General features: G+C 36.9%; 1 long non-coding RNA gene across 1 annotated transcript in view; it reads right to left on the reverse strand.

Moving 5' to 3' along the window:
* Positions 1–24,192, reverse strand: part of LOC122792945 — a 36,213-nt gene extending 12,021 nt beyond the window's left edge. Inside the window, exons 1-2 of the long non-coding RNA XR_006363429.1 lie at positions 24,047–24,192; positions 6,048–6,085 (exon numbers count right to left, since the gene is read on the reverse strand). This is a non-coding gene — a long non-coding RNA (uncharacterized LOC122792945). The remainder of the gene's footprint in view (positions 1–6,047; positions 6,086–24,046) is intronic.
* Positions 24,193–24,641: the final 449 nt, after the last annotated feature.

Below are 24,641 nucleotides of genomic sequence, written 5' to 3' on the forward strand. Positions count from 1 at the left end.
GGATGCATGTCCGGATGTTGGCATGTCTCTGTTTTCAGGGGAATTGGCAGTCCATGCATAATGATGTAGAGCACATCAGGGTATGTGATTAGGCCTCATCAATAAAATGCCCTAATGATGATAGCTCCATGACTGACTCTGTCATCAAGAAAAGGAATGGGCCGGGAGCAGCTCTCACATCCTTTTGAATGAATGGGCCAATATATTTTTGGGAGCTGATGGCTGGCAGTGGGGTGCCAAAAAAATAAAAAATAGAATTAGTAAAGATAGATGGTTATGCATAAATTAAAGTACCGTAAAGTGACAATTCCCCATAAGAACACTGAAAGATATAAGCAATACTGAGTTTCTTTTACTGGACAGAAAGCTTATTCTGAGTTGTTGTAGCTAAAAAAGTAGAACTCTGCTAGTCCTGATTACTAGACAATAAGCTTCCTCATCACGTAAAGGTCACTAGTAAAGAAAACAAGGATGATCGTGGTGTTGTGCCATATTCAGATATTACAAGTAGAATCTTTATGGCAATCCTGTTTCTGTTTTTCCACGAGAGAACATGCTTATTTTATCAATCTGTTAGTCATCAATGACTTTTGTTTGTATCAGCCACAGCTGATTGTGGCAGAAGATGGCTGGTCTGCAAATTTTGTATTATCATGTGGTCTATAGTGGTATAGAAAAAAATTAAAAGACAAACAGGTCTAATTCTCAAATTTTATGACTTAGGCATAGCACTGTGATTTTTGCCCTCAGATTTGGCCTTGCTCTGCCTAGATTGTACTGATGTTCTGAATAAATGTATAACTATTTATATGGGAACCTTAATTACTAATTAATTGAACAAGGAACATACAAAGAGTCTTTGTGACATAAATACGTTGTTTAGTATTTCAAGGCCTACCACTATGTGAAACAAGAAAAGTGCTCCTCTTTTGGCAACTTACTATGATCTTAAGTCCACTCTTATTATTTTTACTGTTCAAGAGTTGAGAGTTATATAACTTTTTATATGGGAATATTACTGTTCAGGAGTTGAGAGTCATATATATAAATACACACATATTTATTTTCTAATTTGTTCACAAGGGTAGAATCCTGATATCAGAGGGCCAATTTTAATCTCAGTTTGGAGAAGGCCATACCAATAATAAAAAATTACCTTGGGCAGTATACAAAGTAAAGTAGAAGTAGGACATATGAGATTAAGTAGTATTAGAACATCTCAGTAACAAAGAAACATTTGTTTTGCTACAGATTGCAGTGTGTTCAGACTATCATTATTTAGATATTTAAATATGTACTATATAAGAGAAAGAGCAGAAAGGGAGAAGAATAAACAAATGATTAAAGAAGCAATGAAGGAGAGAGGACTTGACAGAGGTGAAAGAGGTATTATGTTATGTGTCCTGTTTTAAAGCATTTATGTTTTGCTTGTGTGAACAGGAAGGATTGGAAAGCAATCCTGAATACTGGATAAGAGGTAATTTCTTTCAGATGAAGTGGAAAGAATTCCCAAAGTTTTGGTCCTAGAATAAAGAAGCAATGCCTAGTACTGAAGTTTAGAAGATGGTGTTCTTGGCTTCTTTGATTGTAGGAAGGTGTTTGGAGATGGAGCTTGGCAGTATAGTGCTAAAGGAACTTGTGTGCAGGCATTTAAATACGTGAGAAGCCAATAAGAGCTCTGATCTCTGACTGACTGGAAGCCATTTGACTTTATGGTTCAGCAGTTGCACTCTCATCTGGGCAAATAGTAATAATTTTACACATCTGTTTGAAAAGGTTTGATTTTTTCATTTATTTCTGAGGCAGTGACAATATGAAGTAGGCCATATTGAACTTATGACTGAAGGATGCCTTTCCCTTTCGCTGGTGTTGTAGTGAAGGATAGAAAGTGAGATATTTGCCTTTTCTTACCCAGAATAGTTGGCAATTGATTTTTATAATAGTTTTTCTGAGTAAGTTTGAAGGGTGAGACATGAGGCTAGCCAGATTTCTAGGTAATTAAAGGAAGAGACATTTTCATTATGAGTATTTTCTGTAGCCCTGCTATGCAAAGAATTGGGTGAATTTGCTGAGTCTAGGCCACGTGGCAAAGATCGTGGATTTTGTTTTGGAGGAGTTCAGAAGTATTTTTTTGTTAGGAAATACAGGCTTAGAGTTTGTTGAAGTGGGATTGTAGGTGGTATTTAAAGATGGGCAGTGAGTCATTGGACTGAAACAGTACCAGGAGTCACTGGACTGGAACAGTACCAGGAGTCACTGGACTAGAACAGTACCATGCCATCAGCAAACAGTGTGACTGGAAGTTGAGGTATATGTTGATAAAGACAAAGAAAAGCAATGGTGCCAGGATCCCTGAAGAATGCCTTTGATTAAAAGGGCTTAGAAGAAGTGGAAGTACCCACTTTTACAGAAAATGATTGATTGGAAAGGTATATCTGGAACTAGAAGGTTGCTTCCTGACTTATGCAGAGTTCTAGCACATGGGTTAAGAGAAAGCAGTGGTTTACCAGAAAAAAAGCTTTAATCCTGTCAATAAAGATTCTGCTTGTAAATAGGCCTGTGTCCATATTAAGGAATATTTCATCTGCTAGTGTCCAGATTGCAGTAAAAAGGCTAAGTTCAGTCCAAAAGCTGCACTGTATGTGAGATAGTTGGTGCATGCAGCTAGCTGTGTGCAAATTATTTTTTTCAAATATCTTGCTAAAGGTATGTAAAATGAAGATATGATGAATATATGATGTTGTAGTTAGTTTATTTTGCTTAGGTAAGTGTTTGTCTAAGGCTGATTTCCAGGTCTTTGGATGATGTTTTCTGTAAGACAAAGGTTGTATATGTACAAGAAGAGGACTGATAAGCAGTCAGTGTAGCGGTATATGAACAAAGGGTATAAGCTGCAGCAGTATACGAACCAAGGGTATATGCTGCAGTGGTATATGAACCAAGGTTAGAACGTTGCAGTGGTATATGAACCAAGGGTATAAAGCTGTGCAGCATATAAACCAAGGGTATAATGATGTGGCGATATATGATCCAAAGGTATAATGCTACAGCAGTATATGAACCAAGGATATAAGCTGCAGTGGTATATGAACCAAGGGTATTATGCTGTGGCGGTATATGAACCAAGGGTATATGCTGCAGCGGTATATGAACCAAGGTTAGAACGTTGCACTGGTATATGAACCAAGGGTATAAAGCTGTGCAGCATATAAACCAAGGGTATAATGATGTGGCAATATATGAACCAAGGGTATAATGCTACAGCAGTATATGAACCAAGGATATAAGCTGCAGTGGTATATGAACCAAGGGTATTATGCTGTGGCGGTATATGAACCAAGGGTATAATCTGCAGCAGTATATGAACCAAGGTTAGAATGTTGCAGCGATATATGAGCCAAGGGTATAAGCTACAACAGTATATGAACCAAGGGTAGAATGTTGCAGCGGTATATGAACCAAGGGTATAAGCTGCAGTGGTATATGAACCAAGGGTAGAATGTTGCAGTGGTATATGAACCAAGGGTATAAGCTGCAGCGGTATATGAACCAAGGGTATAAGCTGCAGTGGTATATGAACCAAGGGTATAAGCTGCAGCAGTATATGAACCAAGGGTAGAACGTTGCAGCGGTATATGAACCAAGGGTATAATCTGCAGTGGTATAGGAACCAAGGGTCTAAGCTGCCTGTGCCTGTTGGGACATTGAGTGGATTTGTTCAGGAAGAAGTTGGGTATTTTTAAAGTTAATTAGTTTGAAGTACAAGGAAGGAATGAAAGGAGGTAAAAATGGATCAGTGTCTAGATAGCTGAGAGTGGTATCCACTAAATTATCAAGATTTGTGAATTAGTTTAGGAATAATAGGGGAATAAATGGGGTGAGGGAGGAATTAGATGCTTTGTGTTTGTTCTGATCAGTAAGGCAATTAGTCTCTTTCTAGAAGAGGTTTGGTCTGTTAAATAGGGTGTTTTTATTTAGACCTGAGGAGGCTGAATTCGTGATGCCTGGTGGCTTGTTTTTCTAGGTTGTATTACAGAGAGTAGTACTTACATGTGAGGGTTATTGAATTTTGTTTCCAAGCATGCCAGCTATTATCTCTAACTTGTAGAGGAGCTTTTACTTCATGTGGCATCCATTGTTATATGTTAGTTTGTAACATCTAGTTTTGAATGTTATTAAACACAGTGTTAAGAGTCTGAGCTGCAAGATTTGGGTCCATTCTATTTGTAATAGTGGACCATTTAATGGATGCTAGGGGTGTTTAGAGTTTGGTGATGTTTGCTTGAGATTTGGATCAAAAGAGATCCAGTTGGTGGTGGGGAATCTTAGAGTTAAGTTTTGTATATTAAAACCTATAGGGTAATGGACGTTAAATGTAAACTGGGTGTATGGAGAAAATGGATTTTGTGATGAGAATGTTTGCAATTATTAAGTATGGAAGTGTGCTGAAGATTTCATGTTAGACAGGTAGGTTGGGTGACTAGCTGCGAAAGGTTAAGGGTGGTTTTGCACACTCTGCTGGCATCTCTGAGATGTAATTTTGAGTAAGTCCTACTAAGTTAAAGTTGAAGTCACCAATGATCAGATGAAGTTCTGATGAAGTCCGGATGGACGAAAGTGCTTGACTGTGGATTATTGGTGTTTATGTTTTATAATGTTTTGGAAGAGAAATGATGTTTAGGGGAAGGCAGTAATTGATCACTTTATGTAATGTTGTATTGATGATAATTGAATAAAGAATATATGTGATGTATAATGTTTGTAAATGTAAACAAGTTAACACAGTATGTTTTTTTTATATAAATGTATGTTTGGCTATGTCTTAAGTGATAATCCAATAAAGGTGTTAAAAAAAGGAGAGTGAGTGATAATTGATTAGAATAATTCTGTTGAGGCTGGAGGTAGACATTATATGATACAGCTATGATTTTTTTTTTTTTTTTTTTTAGTGATACTGATTTTAAGCAGAATCTAGTTTGCAGATGGGATTGACATGTGAGACTAAGTCTATGTTAAGGTTGTGCTTTTGCAGAAATGAACCCCGCCCCTTTATTTCTTTGGATTCTACTCCTGATCTAGAGTCAAGGTAGTAGTTATACCCTGGGAAAAAGTACTGTATGGAAGGGCTTACTGATTTTAACCAGGATCTGTAAAGGCAAGGATGTTGGAGCTGTGTTGTGTTGTGATGGAACCAATTTGATTTAAATTTATTCCCAATATGCTGTGCATTGATAAGGAAACAGGAAAGTTGTTTTATGGTGCTTTGTTTGCTTGGGAAGAAGTTAAAGATGGGCCTGGGTTTGTCTCCAGATTAACCATGAGAAGACGTATAAGCAGGACTGTGATGAATTTGGAGATTAATTTGAGCATTTTTTGTAACCTTTTGAGAGTGGTGATATATGATCTGTTTGTGATGGTATATTAAAAGGGAAAATGTATCTTAGGCACTAGGATTATTAGTTGGAGGATGGACTGTGTGAATGGATTTTGTATGGTAGGGAGCTATACTTGATATTGGATGACAACAGACAAAGTCTCTCTTTTGTGTACTGTTGTAGTAATAAATATCATAATGAGTTTGAGGGAGTACAATTAGCTATATGGTTAGTATACAGAGAGAAAACATGTTTTGAGTTATGTGGAAGAGATTCAAGTGTTGTGGGGTAGTAGAGGTTGTTGTAAGAAAGTGAGCTGATTTATAATTGTTCACAGTTGGCTTGTTTTATGGATTGAGTATGTTGTCTTACTTGTTTAGTAAGCAGTGTCTGTAATAGGAAATATATGAGGTTTGGGTGAGGGTGAGATGTAGTGTGAGTAATTGTTTTATGTCTTTAGGTTGGGAAATTGGGGGCGGTAGAAGAGTGAAGTGGGAGAGACCACCTGTATTAACCTTCTTCAGACTACTAGTAACTTAAATTGAAGTGTGCTTTTGTACATATTAAAGGTAAGCAGTAAAACACTTTGAGTTTATTGAGGTGGTGCTGTCTACATTAAAGACAGAAAAACTTAGAGTACGGCCACAGACTCAAAGTCACTTAAGCTCTTACCTGTAGGGCGATCACACATTATGGTATTCGGTTGTAACCTAGAATGAATGAATGAATAAATAAATAAATAATTGCATACATATGAAATTTTATATACAATTAACATTTTGTTTTTAAAACTTCACAGTGTACTTTGTAGATCTATAACACAGAGCAATTATAACCAAAATGAAAGAAAAAAACAATCAAACAACATAAGGAAACCATTTTATAGGAACTCTTGTTGCCAGGGTTACTTCATCTACAACCATTTGGTAGAGAAGTACTTTGTATCCCTTGGCCTGTTTTTAAGTACTGTTTAATTAAAAGACACATTATAGCTAACCACCTGCCTGTGTGAACATTTGCTGAAGATTATCGTCACTGTTGCAGTAACATCCCAACCCCATGTCTGAAAATGAGGAAATGGGGGATAGATAGATGGAGGGATGGATTACTGAGTTACTGAAGAAAAGTGGTAGCAGCATGATTCTTGTCTCTGCATCCTCATTTAGAAAATCTAATGGATAGCATACAGCTGGTTAAAATCAATAATATATTTACAAAATTTTAATAAATTATTCAGTAGTAGGAATAAAATGTATTTTGCTTCCTAAAATACTATATTCAATGTCAAACATAATATAAGAAAAATAACTAAAATCATTTTTATGGTATCCAAACAAACCAAGAATTGCCAATACAAATCATATAAGACCTTGGAATAGCACATGCATTGCATTACCAAATATAGAAACATATGCATTACCATTTGTGTTTAAAGTAATAATACAATGGATAGATACACATATAAAGCTAAATAGAAATACATAGATTTAAATATGTAATGCCTGACTCTGTGGCACAGGAGACAGATTCCTAACTACGAACAAGGTGACTGGGGTTTGATTAGTGACCCCAGCAATGGAGAAGCCAGGTAGGAAAGCAGCGGAGAGAAAGGACTTGGTCTGCAAGCCTTTCTTGTGTTGGAGGTGGTTTTGCACATACTCAAGGTCACACCGAGTGGTGATAATTCCCTGCTTGAGCCAAATGATCTGAGTGCCCATGCTTTGGGGGAGTGGTACAAGGTTTCTAGGAAACAGAACATCTCTTGCAGAGTGAAGGGATGCACTAGGCCGTCAGTCCATAGCATGCCTCCCCCTACACCTTCCTTGGCTCATGTGTCAGGGGCAGAAAAACCTTGAATCGATGTTGAAGTTTGTCTGAATGATGGCACTTCTCTTTTGACCCCCCCCCCAACTCATAAGGGGGGATGAATTGTCAAGGAAGTGGCTGATGTTCGATGAATAATGGGACAAAGAGTGCAAAAAGTGCAAAATAAATGTGTGCCATGGCAAGAAAATAAAGATTTCAGAAGAAAGTATTGAAATCCTAGATAACATAATGTGGGTAGTAATTATTCATTATTTACAATATAACATTTATACTCCATATAATCTAAATATCTGAATAATATACTCAAGCAACTTAAAAGTCTTATTTACAGTTACTCATGCCTTAATAATTGGATCTTCAATTTATGCCCGTGTTGTTGAATGCCTGTTTTATTGCAGACTGCTAGAGTTGATTGCCATATTGTCGATTATAACATATTCGTTTACATCTTTCTTGTTGATCACATTTGTTCAACCATAACATTAATATATATAAGTAACAAGGTAAATATAGGAGCCCTCATGTCAAGGGTGTGTGGGAGACAAAGCCTCCCATGTAAAAAAAGTTATTTGAATTTTGCAGATGCTACTATGTTTGTGGGTATGTAAGAAATGAAGTGAATTGATGTATGTATGTATGTATGCATGTATGTAGGAAACATGATTTTAAGTGTGCTGATATTACTATGTATGTAGGTATGTTAGAAGTGCTATGTACACTGTATTGGTCTTAGTATGTATGAATGTGGGTGAATGAATGGATGTAACAATGAGAGACGTCCTTTGGGACCTGAGATCAGGTTAAGTTTGCTGGATGTAATGGGCGTTTGCAGTACTTTTACTACTGTAACAGCATGGTCAGCATTTCAGTTTGTCAACAAAGTTTGCTGCAATGATTAAAATTTACCATGGAAGGTGGTTTCAGTGTAACGTCTCAAGTAATCTGATGTCAAAGACAGCAGTACTTGACATCTTAACATTCACACACATACAATTTCACTGAATCATAAAAAACTGGTAATATTTTATAGACTTCACCAGACTTTGAAAACAAGTGGAAAAAAGTGTTTTTTTGTATGTGCCAAGCCTCCTGCACCCCCCCCCCCCCATACATGTGAATTTATATAAATATAGTCTAACATCATTCAACCGAGAGGAAAAGGCAAAAATCATCAGCTTAGCTGTCTGGCAATCTCTCCCCAAAAGCACTTACATGTACTTACCCACTGAAGCAGTAAAATATGAACATACCCTCAAACTTCAGTTCCATCTTTAAAACATATACACACACACACCCAGCACCCAAAAAGCGCATACATATACCAAACACGTATTCACAGACATAGGAGACACACTAAACATCTGATTCATTCTCCCACTTCACAGGCAATGAAACAATGGATTAAAAAATTACTATTTTGAGAAATAACTTCATCCAAAAACCCTGAAACTATATATATATATATATATATATATATATATATATATATATATATATATATATATATATTCACTTTATAATCTCAAAATACTAAAATACTGAATATTAGTATCTTGAGAGTATAAAGCTGAAAGCCCCAAAAAAAGGCACCTACAACCGCGAAATTCAAAGTTGCGAGCATTTACATACACACACCGCTACACAAACAAGCACACATACACCTACCTAGTCACACCACAGCAAACAAAAAAACACACACAAACACAACATAACAAACAAACACACTTACCCTACCTATAAGCAGGGGTGGCAAGCCCCCCTGCACCCACAACACCCCCGCTACTTGTATATACTAACTCCGAGGTCGCACTAAACAGACAAACACATAAAACTCACCACTACACACACTCACACACACTAAAATCCCTACCCAATACCCTTACAAGAACATCACTTATTTGAATCCCCAGCAAAATCCACAAACCGCATCACACGTCACGAATGTGACAACACAACAGCAGATTTGACATTTCCGCATTCGATATTATGCACTTTCAACTTTATGGTCTCGAAATACTAAAATTCTATATTTTAATATTTTGAGATTATAAAGTGAAACCATATACATACATATACATATATATATATATATATATATATATATATATATATACACACACACACACACACACACACACACACACACACACACACACACACACACACACACACACACACACACACACACACACACATATATGGGTCCTTGTCAGTTGATTGGGCTAGGCTTATAAATGCCTTAGGGCAGATAGCCTAGTATAAACCTATGAACCTATGAACCTATGATTGTGTTTTCAGAAACTGGAAATTCATTTGGTCGAGACCATATAATCAAATTTGAAAACTCAAAGTTTTTGAATGGAGATCATGGTACAGTGAGGACTGGGAAATTTACCCTTTTCCTCACTGTAATACGATCTTAGAGTTGGTGTATATAATTTGCAGGGGATGTGAAGGTGCAAGGTGCTTGTCCCACTACTAAAATGTGAAATGTTAGAGTTTTGTGTTTTTTGTGGCTTTTTTTGATGTTTGAGTTTTTGGAAACTCGATCATGTTGTTCATAGACTTCAGCTCTGCATTTAATATGGTGGTACCAATGCAGCTGATAAAAAACTGGCACATTTAGGAATCAGTAAACATCTCTGTAACTGGATCCTGGACTTCCTGATTGAGAGACCACAGAGGGTGTGTTCAGGTAAGAACACATCAAAGTGCATCAAGATTAACACCAGAGTTCCACATGGATGTGTTCTAAGCCCACTGTCATTCACCATCCTGAACCATGACTGCTATGCTAAGCACAAGTCCAACCATATCATCAAGTTTGGTGATGAAACCACAGTCATTGGGCTTATCACAAAGTAGGATGAAAGGACGTACAGCGAGGAGGTGGCATCTCTGCTCAGTTGGTGTGTGCGGAGCAACCTTGACATGAATATAAGCAAGACCAAAGAGATTATCATCGAATTCAGGAAAAGGAGAACAAACCACCCAGTGCTCAGGATCAATGGTGAGAGTGTGGAGAGGGTTAAGAGTACAACATTCCTGGGTCAAGAAAGAGCAACACCTCCACTTTTTAAAAAGGTTGAAAAAAGCCAAGCTTCCACCTGATATTCTGTTCACTTTCTATAGAGGTGCAATAGAGAGCATCCTCACCTGCAACTTCACAGTGTGGTTTGGAAGCTGCACAGTTACAGAAAGGAAGACTCTGCAAAGAGTAGTGAGGGTTGCTGAGAATGTAATAGATTCCAGTCTTCCATCAATACAATATCTTTATTCTGCAAGAAGCAACAAAAAGGCAACCGAAATAATGCAGGACAACACACATTCTGTGCATGGACTGTAAGCATCTGGCATTGGGCAGGAGATATTGCAGCACCCGCTGCAGGACTACAAGATTCAGTAACAGTTTCTACCCTACAGTGATTAGACTTCTGAAGATGGGCACTAGTCCCAGGGGTCTGGACACATAATAAGTCAATTTTTATCTACTACAAGAATCCATAAATCCAGTAAAAAGGAAAGTACTTTGGACTGGATCCTCATTAATAGCCACCCTAATTCTTATACTCCAGGAACACTCCCAGATGACATCAGTGACCACATACTTACCTACATTATTAGAGAAAAAGTCCATACTGCAACTACTCATCAACTCAAAACCTCCCGCTTAAAAAAATTATTTAATCCAGACAGCTTCATAACTGAATTAAAAGCATGTGACTGGTCACCACTAACCTATCTAAAATTAGACGAAGCTGTTACCTACTTTAATACTTTCTTCAAATCCCAGACTCCCACGCACCCTATCGCTCCACTAGAATAAAAACAAAATCTGCCCCCTGGCTCACACCACAAACCAGACAAAAGATACTACTCAGAAATAAAATATGGGCTAAATGGAGATCTACCAAATGTCCTACAACCCACCTCCAATTTAAACAGCTAAGAAATGCTACAAAGAAAGATATTCTTAGAGACAAAAAAGACTACTACCTACATCTTCAAAAAAACAATCAACAAAATCCACCACCCATTGCTGTATCCCAAACAAATACCTGCAATCCTACATCACCTACCTTTCAGATACAACCGGTATCTACAGCTCTCATCTGTAAGCTACTTCAAAAATTAAAACCTTGCACCCCTTCTGCTGACCAACTCCCATCTGAATACCTACAAATAGCTGCAAAAGCCATAGACTATCCAATTTCTATCCTTATTAACAGAACTATCTGTGAAGCCAGAATCCCTACTCTATGGAAGATATCTCATATCATCCCTTTACATAAAGGAGGACCATCTACAGAGCTTTCTAACTTTCGCCCTATTTCTTTACTCTCCCCATTAGCTAAGATAATGGAAAAATGCATTCACAAGCAACTAGTTAACCACTTACTACAAAATAACCTATTGGCTAACTGCCCACATGGCTTTAGGCCATTTCACAGCACATCTACTGCCCTTTTATCCTTTACTGACTCTATATACAAAAATCGCAACAACAACTCTTTCTTTTCTGCTCTATTTATCGACCTGTCAAAAGCCTTTGACATGGTAAACCACAACCTGCTGCTTGACAAGCTAAAGGCTCACTCTCTCAATCCCCAAGCCATACAATGCTTTAGATCCTATCTGGAAAATAGACAGCAAGCAGTACTTTGGCATAACAGTCTATCTTCACTACTTCCTGTAAATATTGGAGTCCCCCAGGGCTCCATCCTAGGTCCCCTACTCTTCTCCTTATTTATCAACAACTTACACATCAACATACCTCAAGCCACCTGCATTCAATATGCAGATGACTCCACATTAATATGTACAGCCAGTGATATATCCTCTCTCCATTCCCTCACCCAAACTGTTTTTCAGAATGTTGAAAACTGGTTTATGCAACACTGCCTCCTCTTAAACCCAAAAAAACAAAGCTATTGCTTTTTACTCCTACTCATAAATCATCCACTCCTTTCTTCTCTATAACCTCTAACAATGGTACCAACATCTTCCCAGACACTACAACCCGTCTACTAGGGGTAACTATTGATAATCATCTCAATTATGATGAACACATAAACTCCACCATTAAGTCTGTTAACAGAAAACTTGGCACCCTCTATAGAATAAAAACCTTCCTTACCCCCTCTGCAAGGAAAACAATTGCTCAGACCCACCTCATTTCCACCCTTTTTTATGCCTCTGTCATATATACCAACCTATCCAAAAGCAACCTCTCTAAACTCTCCACGTTATAATAGCATAGCTAGATTTATCACAAGTTCCCCCTTTAAAACTCACCACTGCCTTAACATCAAACAACTAGGGTGGCTAGAACTGCAAAACCATATACTCTTTCAACAACTGCTTATAACACAAAAGATTCTACACCTCCCTAACAACACTCCTATCCTGTCTAATCTTATTACTCCTTACACTAATCTACCTACATTACGCTCTGCTAACAAGCTCCTAGTTTTATCCAACAAAGCTAATAACAAAGCCGGCGATTCTCTTTTCACTAACACCGTAGGTAAATTCTGGAATCAACTTCCTGCTGAATTATCTACCATTACTTCTACTTTTCTTTTCAAAAAACATCTTAAAGAACATCTGAAAACACATTGGCTTTGTCCATGTACTAACCCCCACTAATATCTTTTTTCTTCCATTCTATATTCTTAACTCTATCCCTTCTCCTGTATCCACTGCCTTTAATTCTACTCCTACTCTCCTATAATGAGAATAAGATACATTTATTATTCCCTTTATCTAATAATTGCTCATACCTTTCTAGTGTGATTTGTAAAAAAATTATTTTATTTTTTCTGTATAGAAGTGCTTAGTTCAAATTATTTAGTATTGCCTAGTTTTAATTCTGTAGAATTGCTTAGTTTAATTTTTACTATAAATTTTCTTTTTTTTTTTCATATAGAAATTTACTATTATAACCGTTCAGCTGACCTCTACTAGCTCTGTATTGTGAGTAATTCTGGTCCTGAACTTTGTTAACTTTGTCAATTTCCTGTTTGGAGCTTTTCTCCCCGGGCCTCTACTGAAAATGGACATATATCCAGCTAGACTAGCCCGGTCAACAAATGTAAAATAAATAAATAAATAAATACAATTATTTATTTGTGCAATACATACTTACATATATTCCAAGTAAGTGCAATATTTATTTATTAGATCCATAGTCAGCATTATTTAACTCACTCAAGTGAAATATTAGACAAATAACTTAAGCATTTCAATCTGTAGTGTGTTTTGTATTACTTTAAACAGGGTAGTTAATTTAACTCAGGGAAGGGCAATTTTTTTGTATATGTGTGTTGGTAAATGTCTCTGCTCTTTCTTGCGTGTATTGGGAGTATTATTGTATTTGTTACTTATGTTTATTCCTCTACTTGTATGTGTTGTTTCACTTTCCTTTGTAATCTCAGGAATTGAGCTGATGCACAAAATTTTTTGTTTAGGCTACACGTGTGTGTCTCAACCATTTGAATTTTGAGTTTCTAAATATTTGATCATCTGACATAGACCCTATACATGCATATATATTTGTGTGTGTGTGTGTATATAGCAGACTTTATTTTTGAATGGATTGTGGCTGATAAAAGAAATCTCAATAGCAGCCTACCAAAGCTCAACTTACTAAATACAATAAAGAAAGAAGACATAAACTTGTCATTCAGGACCCATGTTAAAGCTCATTTCAGTAAGTGAGTTGAGTTCCTGTGACTTTTGGTCAATATTTTGTGTGTCAGTTAGAAGTCATTTGAGAAACTTGACTATTTATATTTATGAAGAGAGAGGGTGAGAGAGAAAGAGAAATAGCTAACTAGATTTCATACCTCACGGCTGCGCAGATTTTCATAGAATGTCCACATTTTTGCCTCATATTTTTGTCCGTTCCTCATAAAAATTATGTTTTTTTTAAAATACCACTGGGATGATCTAAGGTTTAAGGTCACTAAATAATGACATGCATTTGAGTTTCAGACATGCATGTTAAAACAAATCCTTTTATTCTAGCAACTTTATAGGTTGGTGAGAGCAATATTTAAAATGTGTCCCTATTTGTGGGCCTTTGTCTCCCCATTATGTCCAGAATTCTTGCTCTAAGAGGTTGAGCGGTATGATTCCGAACAAGCACTAGCTTAAAGATCAAGCACTGGTTACCTCTAAGTAGTCTATAAGAAGATATATAAAGAACTGCAGCCACAAAACAAAGACTCCGTTTGGAAAAAAGAAAACCAAACTGCCAATAGTCGATCCAAACAGGAGTCACCACACGGAAGAATCAAATAAAACTTTCTTTATTTTTCCATAAAAACTGCACAAGCGCTTTCGCGTAGGTTAGCTACGCTTCATCAGGTGTAAATATTGAAAGCAAATGAACCATCTTTATACAAGACTTTTAGGCGGGAAAAACCAGGTGATCAATTAACAATTAAAACACAATTGAAGCAGTTAGTGTTTTGCTTAAAGCGGCAAAACCCTAACATTAAAACATAGTATAAACAACATTTCAAAATCATTCAGTAGTAAAAACATCCAGTGCTCTATTAATGCAATATATTTAGTGTATAACGCACAGATGATAATATCATAAAAGACAAATACATCACAAATAATGAATTAAAGCCAGTTAATACTAGCTTACAGTTTGTTGCCACACTCTTCTATAGAATGCACTCTGATGTTATTACAAACTCATGACCTAATAATTTTGTATTCATCTGACAGGGAACATATATCAACAGATTAAAGTTGTTTAACTTTTAAAGCCGGCGAGACCATCTTTTTAAAACTAAATCGCTTGACCACATAAAGTCTACATGGCATAAAGATATATAAAAATATATATAAAAAGCCTCATTAGAACATTACTGATAAAATATATATATAACAAAAGATCCCTCAGATCAACTCGAAACTGTCACCAAACCACCTTCAGATCTTAAATTTTTTAAAAACCAGACATCATCCAACAATCTTACTACCGCATAAGGTCCCTAGCATCCGACAACCTTATCAAGTAGTAATAAAAGATCTAGAAGCAAAAACTGAAACATAATAAACATAATAAATGTAATAGCTAGACTGTTCTCCTTATGAACATCATTCTTACTTCCCAGCTTTACATAAGGAAAGAAGCGAGAACTCCCATGTTCAAAAACATTCATATCACGGGAACACCCACATCCAAACTTGGAATCCACTCACCTCAAACCTTCCTAGTGTCTGTCACTCCCATACCTAGCTACATAACAAAATTCGAGATGACCAAACCTGGCGAGTAAACAACTGCCTTATCGTAACTTATTAAAAAAGATGTTATTAAGCCAGATAGCTGAGATGATTAAAAACGCCCTCTATGACAGAATAAAATAGCGTTTAAACGTCTAGCAGCGTCTCTTTGCCAGTAACATCACAGATAACCAACCAACATTTGTAAGACTATTAACAAGTGAAATATATCTAATAAACTTAAAATATGACCAGAATCCATAGTAATAAAAACTACTCACCATATGATGCTTCAGCCTTAACTTCTAAACATTCCCCACATGCAAAACAAACCACGCAAAACAAGGCAAGACATGAGCAATCTAAGTCAAAGATGTTCGTACTCGTGTCAGAAGTACTGACAGTCAAAATCGATTGCTCATATCTCTGATGCTCTCAGAGCCTCTGTCTCTACCACATGTTGCTACAACAGACTCTGTGGCAACAAAGTCTAAAAATAAATAAATTCTAACCCTGTCTGAGCCCATTGAGAATATTTAAACTACTAAATAATAAAATAATAAAATAATAAGCTACGCACAATACCTAAAACAAATTGGTATACGAAGTCTACTTAAAACAGACATAAACCTGGTTCAGAACAGTACAGATAACTATTCACTAAAAACACAATATTCTACTATTAAATTATGAACAAACCATCTAAAATTGCAAGATAAATAACAAGTCCACCTGGATCAAAACATCAGTAAACAAATCACCTCTAGGAAATATCCTTAGTATGTAAAAAATTAAATCCTCATAACTATCAAGTAAAAATAAAAATAGAAATGATAATATTATCAAAATTTATGTTGAATTAATAACAATACTGAAATGATATATTTTTTTTTTTAAACTGAACTGCAGATTACATATGTGTTAAATGGTCAATACTTCTTTCGATTATCCAATACAGGTTTAATGGAAACTGAATAATTAATACCTGGGGGTGTATGTGCCCTTAAAATAAAAATCCATTTTAGTTCCCTAATGGCCAACTGGTTATTGCTATCACATGCTCTAAGGCTCAATGGCAACATTTCCAAAACTTTGAAACCAAAGGTATGACTGGGATGTTCCATAACATGTTTAGCTAAGGCATTAGAAACTTTTTCTTTCCTTATGTCATAACAGTGGTTGTAAACCCTGTCTCGTAGCCGTCTCTTGGTTAGGCCAGCGTAAAATCGTCACAAGAAACACACGTAGCTAAGTATATCAAATTGCTACTGTTACAATCACTGTAAAATCTAGGAATAAAGGAAGAAATGCCTGCAGGATGTATAAAACTAACCTTATTGGATATAAAAGGGCACATCGAACATCCACCACATGGGAAAGTGCCCAGTTTATCATGAACAATATTTTCAAATGGAGATGTATGCTCTGAACATAGAATTTCTTTCATATTCTGAGAAGTTCTGTATGTAAATCTAGGATGTTCACCTACTATAGTTTTTGTGAAGGTATCTGTAACCAATACATTCCAATTCCTAGTGATAATCTTATTCAAACTAAAACTGTCACTAGTAAAATTAGTGACATAGCTTAGTTTGTCAGTAAATTACCTTTCACTGGGGAGCATTTATTATTGCCCCCTGTGTTCCTGTCAACGGCTGTTCCACCAATATTATAATATTTGTCTATAAATCGCTGTTTACAATCCATAAACATTTTGGGGGGATAGCCCCTTTCTCTAAACAATGCCTCTAAGGTATTTATTTCTCTCTCTAAATAGTCATTGCGCTGGCAGATCCTAAAAATTCTATGCATTTGACTGGATATTATACCTTCAAAGGTATACCTGGGATGCATGCTGCTAAAATGTAGCAGCGTATTTCTCCAGGTTGGCTTCCTATATAAAGATGTAATAATCTTATTTCCCTCAAACTCTAGTTGTAAATCCAAGAAATGTATCTTAACATGAGAGGTCTCTACTGTAAACCTTAAGAAAGGTGACGATTTCTCCAATTCATTAACAAATATAATACATTCTGACACAGTTCCGTCCCATACAAAAAGGACGTCATCCACAAATCTTTTATAAACTCTCACTTTTTTAAAATCAGGATGTTTAAACAGATGTTCTCGTTCCCAGTTATACACAACCAAATTGGCATAACTGTTAGCACAGGGGGTTCCCATAGCAACCCCCCATTTCTGCAAATAAAGTTGATCCTGGAACAAAAACATTGTTACTGAGTATAACTTCAAGGAGATAGTGTATAAGGATCATTATTTGTGATGTATTTGTCTTTTATGATATTATCATCTGTGCGTTATACACTAAATATATTGCATTAATAGAGCACTGGATGTTTTTACTACTGAATGATTTTGAAATGTTGTTTATACTATGTTTTAATGTTAGGGTTTTGCCGCTTTAAGCAAAACACTAACTGCTTCAATTGTGTTTTAATTGTTAATTGATCACCTGGTTTTTCCCGCCTAAAAGTCTTGTATAAAGATGGTTCATTTGCTTTCAATATTTACACCTGATGAAGCGTAGCTAACCTACGCGAAAGCGCTTGTGCAGTTTTTATGGAAAAATAAAGAAAGTTTTATTTGATTCTTCCGTGTGGTGACTCCTGTTTGGATCGACTATTGGTAGTCTATAAGAAACAGAATAAGAATTCTTAAATTCTTTCTGACAATTTCAAATTTTCTATTTAAATGCCTACTCTAGGAATCACTCTTACATTTTCAAGTAGTTTCAGGCAGCTTGCGCGAAGGATACTGAGCATAACACTGCTGCAGTGCTCGAACCATGCATTCAGAATTGACTGAATATCTCTTTACTGGTCACACACATAATATCAGTCTAAGTTTACAAAAGCCCTGTTCTACTGTATCACTTCTTTTTCTTCACTCTTTGATTGCCTTAATTTGATTTTTTTAATATACCTCTTGACTGTTTTTAATATCCCTCTGTAATGCGCTTGTAATGTTTTACTAATGCTAGTTGGATTTTGTACTTTTGCCATTGCTCACTAGAGTTGATCTCCCTGTGTCTCCATTGAAAATGGGCACTTATTTAGTAGCCAGTCCTGTTAATCAAAACTTAAATAAATAAAGCGTGCTTAATATTTCTCTGTGTAGCAGTATGCTCCCATTTTAAAACACTAGAACCCATTAGTTCCATGTTTAAACCACTACTGAATACAATGTTTTTGTTAAGTAATACTTTTAGTTTGCCTTTAAACAGCTAAAAAGTGCCAGTGATATGGAAGGAACATGTCTCTTCAAAGAAAGTTTGATGGCCTTTGGCTGAGTGAATTCAATAAATGCCAAACAAACACAGACAAAACATTTAAAAAAAATCCCAAACCCTGCACCATAAGCACAAGAACAGTACCTAGCCTAAAACACACCCATGCTCCGCAACATCCTTACACAGCCAAAAACATACCCATGCACTGCAACATCCCTACACAGCCTAAAACACATCCATGCACTGCAGCATCCTTAAACAGCCTAAAACACGCCCATGCCATGCAACATCCTTACACAGCCTAAAACACACCCATGTGATGTAACATCCTTACACAAACTAAAACACACCCATGCACTGCACCTTCCTTACACAGCCTAAAACTCATTCAGTGATGCACTGCAACATCCTTACACAGTCAAAACCCCACTCATGCCCTGCAACATCCTTACACAGCCTAAACCCCACCCATTCCTTGCAACATCCTTACACAGCTTAAAACACACCCATGCCTTGCAACATCCTTACAGAGCCTAAAACACACCCATGTGCCACAACATCCTTACACAGCCTAAAACACCCATGCACGGCAACATCCTTACACAGCCTAAAACTCACCCACTCATGCACTGAAACATCCTTAAACAGCCTAAAACACATCCATGCAATGCAACATCCTTACACAACCTAAAACACACCCATGGCCTGCAACATCCTTACACTGCCTAAAACTCACTCAGTCATGCACAGCAACATCCTTACACAGTCTAAAATTCACTCACTCATGCACTGAGACATCCTTAAACAGCCTAAAACACTTCCATGCAATGCAACATCCTTACACAACCTAAAACACACCCATGCACTGCAACATCCTTACACAGCCTAAAACACACCCATGTACCACAACATCCTTACACAGCCTAAAACACCCATGCATGACAACATCCTTACACAGACGAAAATACACTCATTCATGTGCTGCAACATCCTTACACAACCAAAAACACCCATGACCTGCAACATCCTTACACAGTCTAAAACTCACTCTCTCATGCAATGCAACATCCTTACACAGCTTAAAACACACCCCTTTTGCTGCAACATCCTTACATAACCTAAAATGCACCCATGCACTGCAACATCCTTATACAGCCTAAAACACACCCATGCCTTGCAACATCCTTACACAGCCTAAAACACACCCATGTGCCACAACATCATTACACAGCCTAAAACACCCATGCACTGCAACATCCTTACACAGCCTGAAACTCACCCACTCATGCACTGAAACATCCTTAAACAGCCTAAAACACATCCATGCGATGCAACATCCTTACACAACCTAAAACACACCCATGGCCTGCAACATCCTTACACTGCGTAAAACTCACTCACTCATGCACAGCAACATCCTTACACACTCTAAAATTCACTCACTCATGCACTGAAACATCCTTAAACAGCCTAAAACACTTCCATGCAATGCAATATCCTTACACAACCTAAAACACACCCACGCACTGCAACATCCTTACACAGCCTAAAACACACCCATGCCTTGCAACATCCTTACACAGCCTAAAACACACCCATGTGCCACAACATCCTTACACAGCCTAAAACACCCATGCACGACAACATCCTTACACAGCCTAAAACTCACCCACTCATGCACTGAAACATCCTTAAACAGCCTAAAACACATCCATGCAATGCAACATCCTTACACAACCTAAAACACACCCATGGCCTGCAACATCCTTATACTGCCTAAAACTCACTCACTCATGCACAGCAACATCCTTACACAGTCTAAAATTCACTCACTCATGCACTGAGACATCCTTAAACAGCCTAAAACACTTCCATGCAATGCAACATCCTTACACAACCTAAAACACACCCATGCACTGCAACAGACTTACACAGCCTAAAATACACTCATTCATGTGCTGCAACATCCTTACACAACCAAAAACACCCATGACCTGCAACATCCTTACACAGTCTAAAACTCACTCTCTCATGCACTGCAACATCCTTACACAGCCTAAAACACACCCTTGCAATGCAACATCCGTACATAGCCTTAAACACACACCTTGTGCTGCAGCATCCTTACGCAGCCTAAAACACACCCATGTGCTGACACATCCTTACACAGCCTAGAACACACCCATGCCTTGCAAAATCCTTACACAGCCTAAAACACACCCATGTGCTACAACATCCTTACACAGCCTAAAACACCCATGCACTGCAACATCCTTACACTGCCTAAAACTCACTCACTCATGCACTGAAACATCCTTAAACAGCCTAAAACACTTCCATGCAATGCAACATCCTTACACAACCTAAAATGCACCCATGCACTGCAACAGACTTACACAGCCTAAAATACACTCATTCATGTGCTGCAACATCCTTACACAACCAAAAACACCCATGACCTGCAACATCCTTACACAGTCTAAAACTCACTCTCTCATGCACTGCAACATCCTTACACAGCCTAAAACACACCCATGTGCTGCAAAATCCTTACCCAGCCTAAAACTCACTCTCTCATGCATTGCAACATCCTTACATAGCCTTAAACACACCCCTTGTGCTGCAACATCCTTATTCAGCTTAAAACACAGCCATGCTCTACAACATCCTCTACAGCCTAAAAAACACCCATGCCCTGCAACATCCTTACCCAGCCTAAAACACACCCATGCCCTTCAACATCCTCACACAGCCTAAAAGACACCCATGCCCTGCAACATCCTTACACAGCCTAAAACACCCATGCACTGAAACATCCTTAGACAGCCTAAAACACCCATGCACTGAAACATCCTTACACAGCCTAAAAGACACATGCACTGAAACATCCTTATACAGCCTAAAACACACATGCACTGAAACATCCTTACACAGCCTAAAACACCCACGCACTGCAACATCCTTACACAACCTAAATCACATCCATGCACTGCAATATCCTTACACAGCATAAAACACAGCCACACCCTGCAACATTCTTTGTAAAGACACACCGCAGATGTGCTGTTTTGGTTGTGCACCACCCCTATCTTAAATCAAAAGGCTTGGTACATCAAAATGGTTCTGCAGCATGCCAGTGGGGAAAACAAAAATAAGAAATAAAAAAATGAATCTGAAAACAGTCAGGACTGCAGGAAGCAAAATGTCTCATTAGTCATTTTACTATGAAATGTGCTAGTTACAAGGCTAAAAAGAATTTGTCTGCTGTTATCCAACACATTTCAGAGCACAGATGCTTAAATACTGTCAGCAGGTCTACTGCCCTCTGTACAAAGAAGCAGAAAATAATATGCTGATTAATTAGCAGAAAGTACATTGCAGTTCAGAAAAATGTATTTATTTCAGATATACTGAAAATTTAGAATATATATATATATATATATATATATATATATATATATATATATATATATATATATATCAAGGTCTTTTATAAATATATAATGTAAAGTGATATAAAAATGTGTTCAAGGTCTTCAGAGTTTTCATTTAATGGTTTTTCCCATATAGTGAATGTTGGGAGGGTTGCATACACTATTTTGCTGTTCTGCATTTCACAGTGCAGGGAAGACTGTTCAGTGATACATTCTTTGGCTCACAAAGGCCAAGGAGTATCCCATCACCATATTACCAAGTCACATGATTTACAGTGCTTGTATCAGACAAATGAAGTAGTCCTTTTCCCACACAGGAGGCAGCATTCATATATTATATACTGCCCAGTCATTACAATGACATTCAAAGCATTCATTATTTATTTATTTCAGTTTGCTGACCGGGGAGGTCCACTGGGCTCAGGAGCCCGTTTTTAGTGGAGGACCAGGGAGAAAAGCTCCACATTGCATAGTAAACATTAAAATACAGCAGATAAAATTAAGATTCAAAGATACAGATACATTAAGATACAACAGATAATATTAACGTTTATGGATACAGGTAAATTGTAATACAAAGGCAGTATGAGGTACAGTGGTTACATAGCATGTGAGTCATATATTGACATGGATGGTTAAAAGGTTACATAGGTTCATTAGGTGTTTCAGAAAAAAAAAAGCTGTTCTGTCACAGTGCACAGTGCTAGGATATTCAGACCATCTGTACTGATACATAATATAAAGGGCAACTGCCCATTTAAAATGTATTGATGTGCATTTTATACACAAAGATAAGTATCATAGAGCTGTTTTTATGTTTATGATAAATTATTTGTGCAGTATATAGGTATCATTAAGCTGTTTTTATGCTTATGATAAATTATTTCTGCAGTAAAGAAAGGAGATTATACATTTCAAAATACTTTGGAGCCTGATATATTTTATATAGCAATGTGAAACTACACTTCTTTTTTGTAAAATTTGCTAGGAGGCAAAGTAAATGGGATAATAGATATTATTACATATGAGTGAAAAATTACCTTCATGCATGCTTCTTTATATTACTGCTATAGTTTGTCTAAATGACATTTTATAAGTGGTTTGTATGTTCTTTTTATCAAGTAATTCTATATATTATAGTAACTTATTTGCTGTACAAATTAAATCATTTCCACTTTGTTACGACTATATCTGAATATTAGTTGTCGCATGGTATTGCTCCCCAGCTATACTGCCTGTGTGTGCCTGTGATCAGAGTTTGTTTAGAGTCCCTAATGTAAGATGGTAAATAAGAGATATAACAGCTCACGTCCTGCTATGTCCATCAGGGTGATAGTGTCAGACCTATAAAGCTTACCCTGCTTTGTCACATCTTACACGTAGACATACGCCCTTGTCCAGCATCTGGCCACGTCTTAGGTCGGCATGTATGGGAGCACATGCTTACAGCATGCTTGCATACACTGCACATACAACAAGGTCAACGGCCAGGGTACAAAAATTAAACCTCATGGTACTTAGTTTTGTGACTGCACCCCAGTCCAGCTACAGTAAACAGATATGAGTATTGTTATGGCAATGAATAAAACAGCACAGTGGCATGTGAAAAAGGAGAGAATCTAGCATACTTCTGAGTGGAATCTTGCCTGAGGTGAAAAAATACGCTGATGTAAAATATATCTATATTTCATAATTTTCTTACACTCCTAGCTGTTAATCTTACACAGTCTCTGCAAAATTATTTGTAGTTTCCCACTTAAGTGCTTTGCAATAGTGCCATAAAAGTTTGTCAAACCAAAAACAAAAACAAAATAGTAATTCTGTAAAACATGAGCATTAGTTAAAAATAAAGAAATGTTGAAATGCCATATGAAACCATGAGTAAGCAGTAAGAATATAGAAAAGATACTTACCACAAAATTGCTTATTCAGTGCCAACTTTGTTTTCTCAATCTCCTTTCTCTAGAGATAATGTTTTTTACAGCTCTTCTTTCGTGTATAAATACTGTTGCATCAAATGATGTATTTAGTGCTATGTGCCTCACCCATATTTAAAGTTCAAGAAAAAACAAGTGTTGTGGGTGAGGCTCTTCATACCTGAGTGAGTTTCAGGTTTACAGCTGAATGGTAACAGGTTATTGCTGTTCTTCTAACAACTAAAAAAATTCAGGTAGTAAAAAAGGTCACAGCATGAACTCCGTGTGCATGTTTTGAAAATAGCATGCTTAACACTACAGTAGCATATCTGCTTAAAATATTTAACACTCTCCCTCTCCCTCTCCCCATATATATATATATATATATATATATATATATATATATATATATATATATATATATATATATATATATATATATATATATATATATATAGTCGCGTGCATGCGCATGTGTGTGCGCGTTTTGCTTTATACTTTGTAGTCCTGGGTTTTATTCCTTATGTTTCTGCTTGCCTACTCTGTGACAGAGTATTCATAGTGAAAGGGTAACTTCTATCTAGAAGTTTTG

This window comes from Protopterus annectens, chromosome 2.part0 (assembly GCF_019279795.1).
Source record: "Protopterus annectens isolate FY-2018-M chromosome 2.part0, PAN1.0, whole genome shotgun sequence".
NCBI classification, from domain to species: Eukaryota; Metazoa; Chordata; order Ceratodontiformes; family Protopteridae; genus Protopterus; species Protopterus annectens.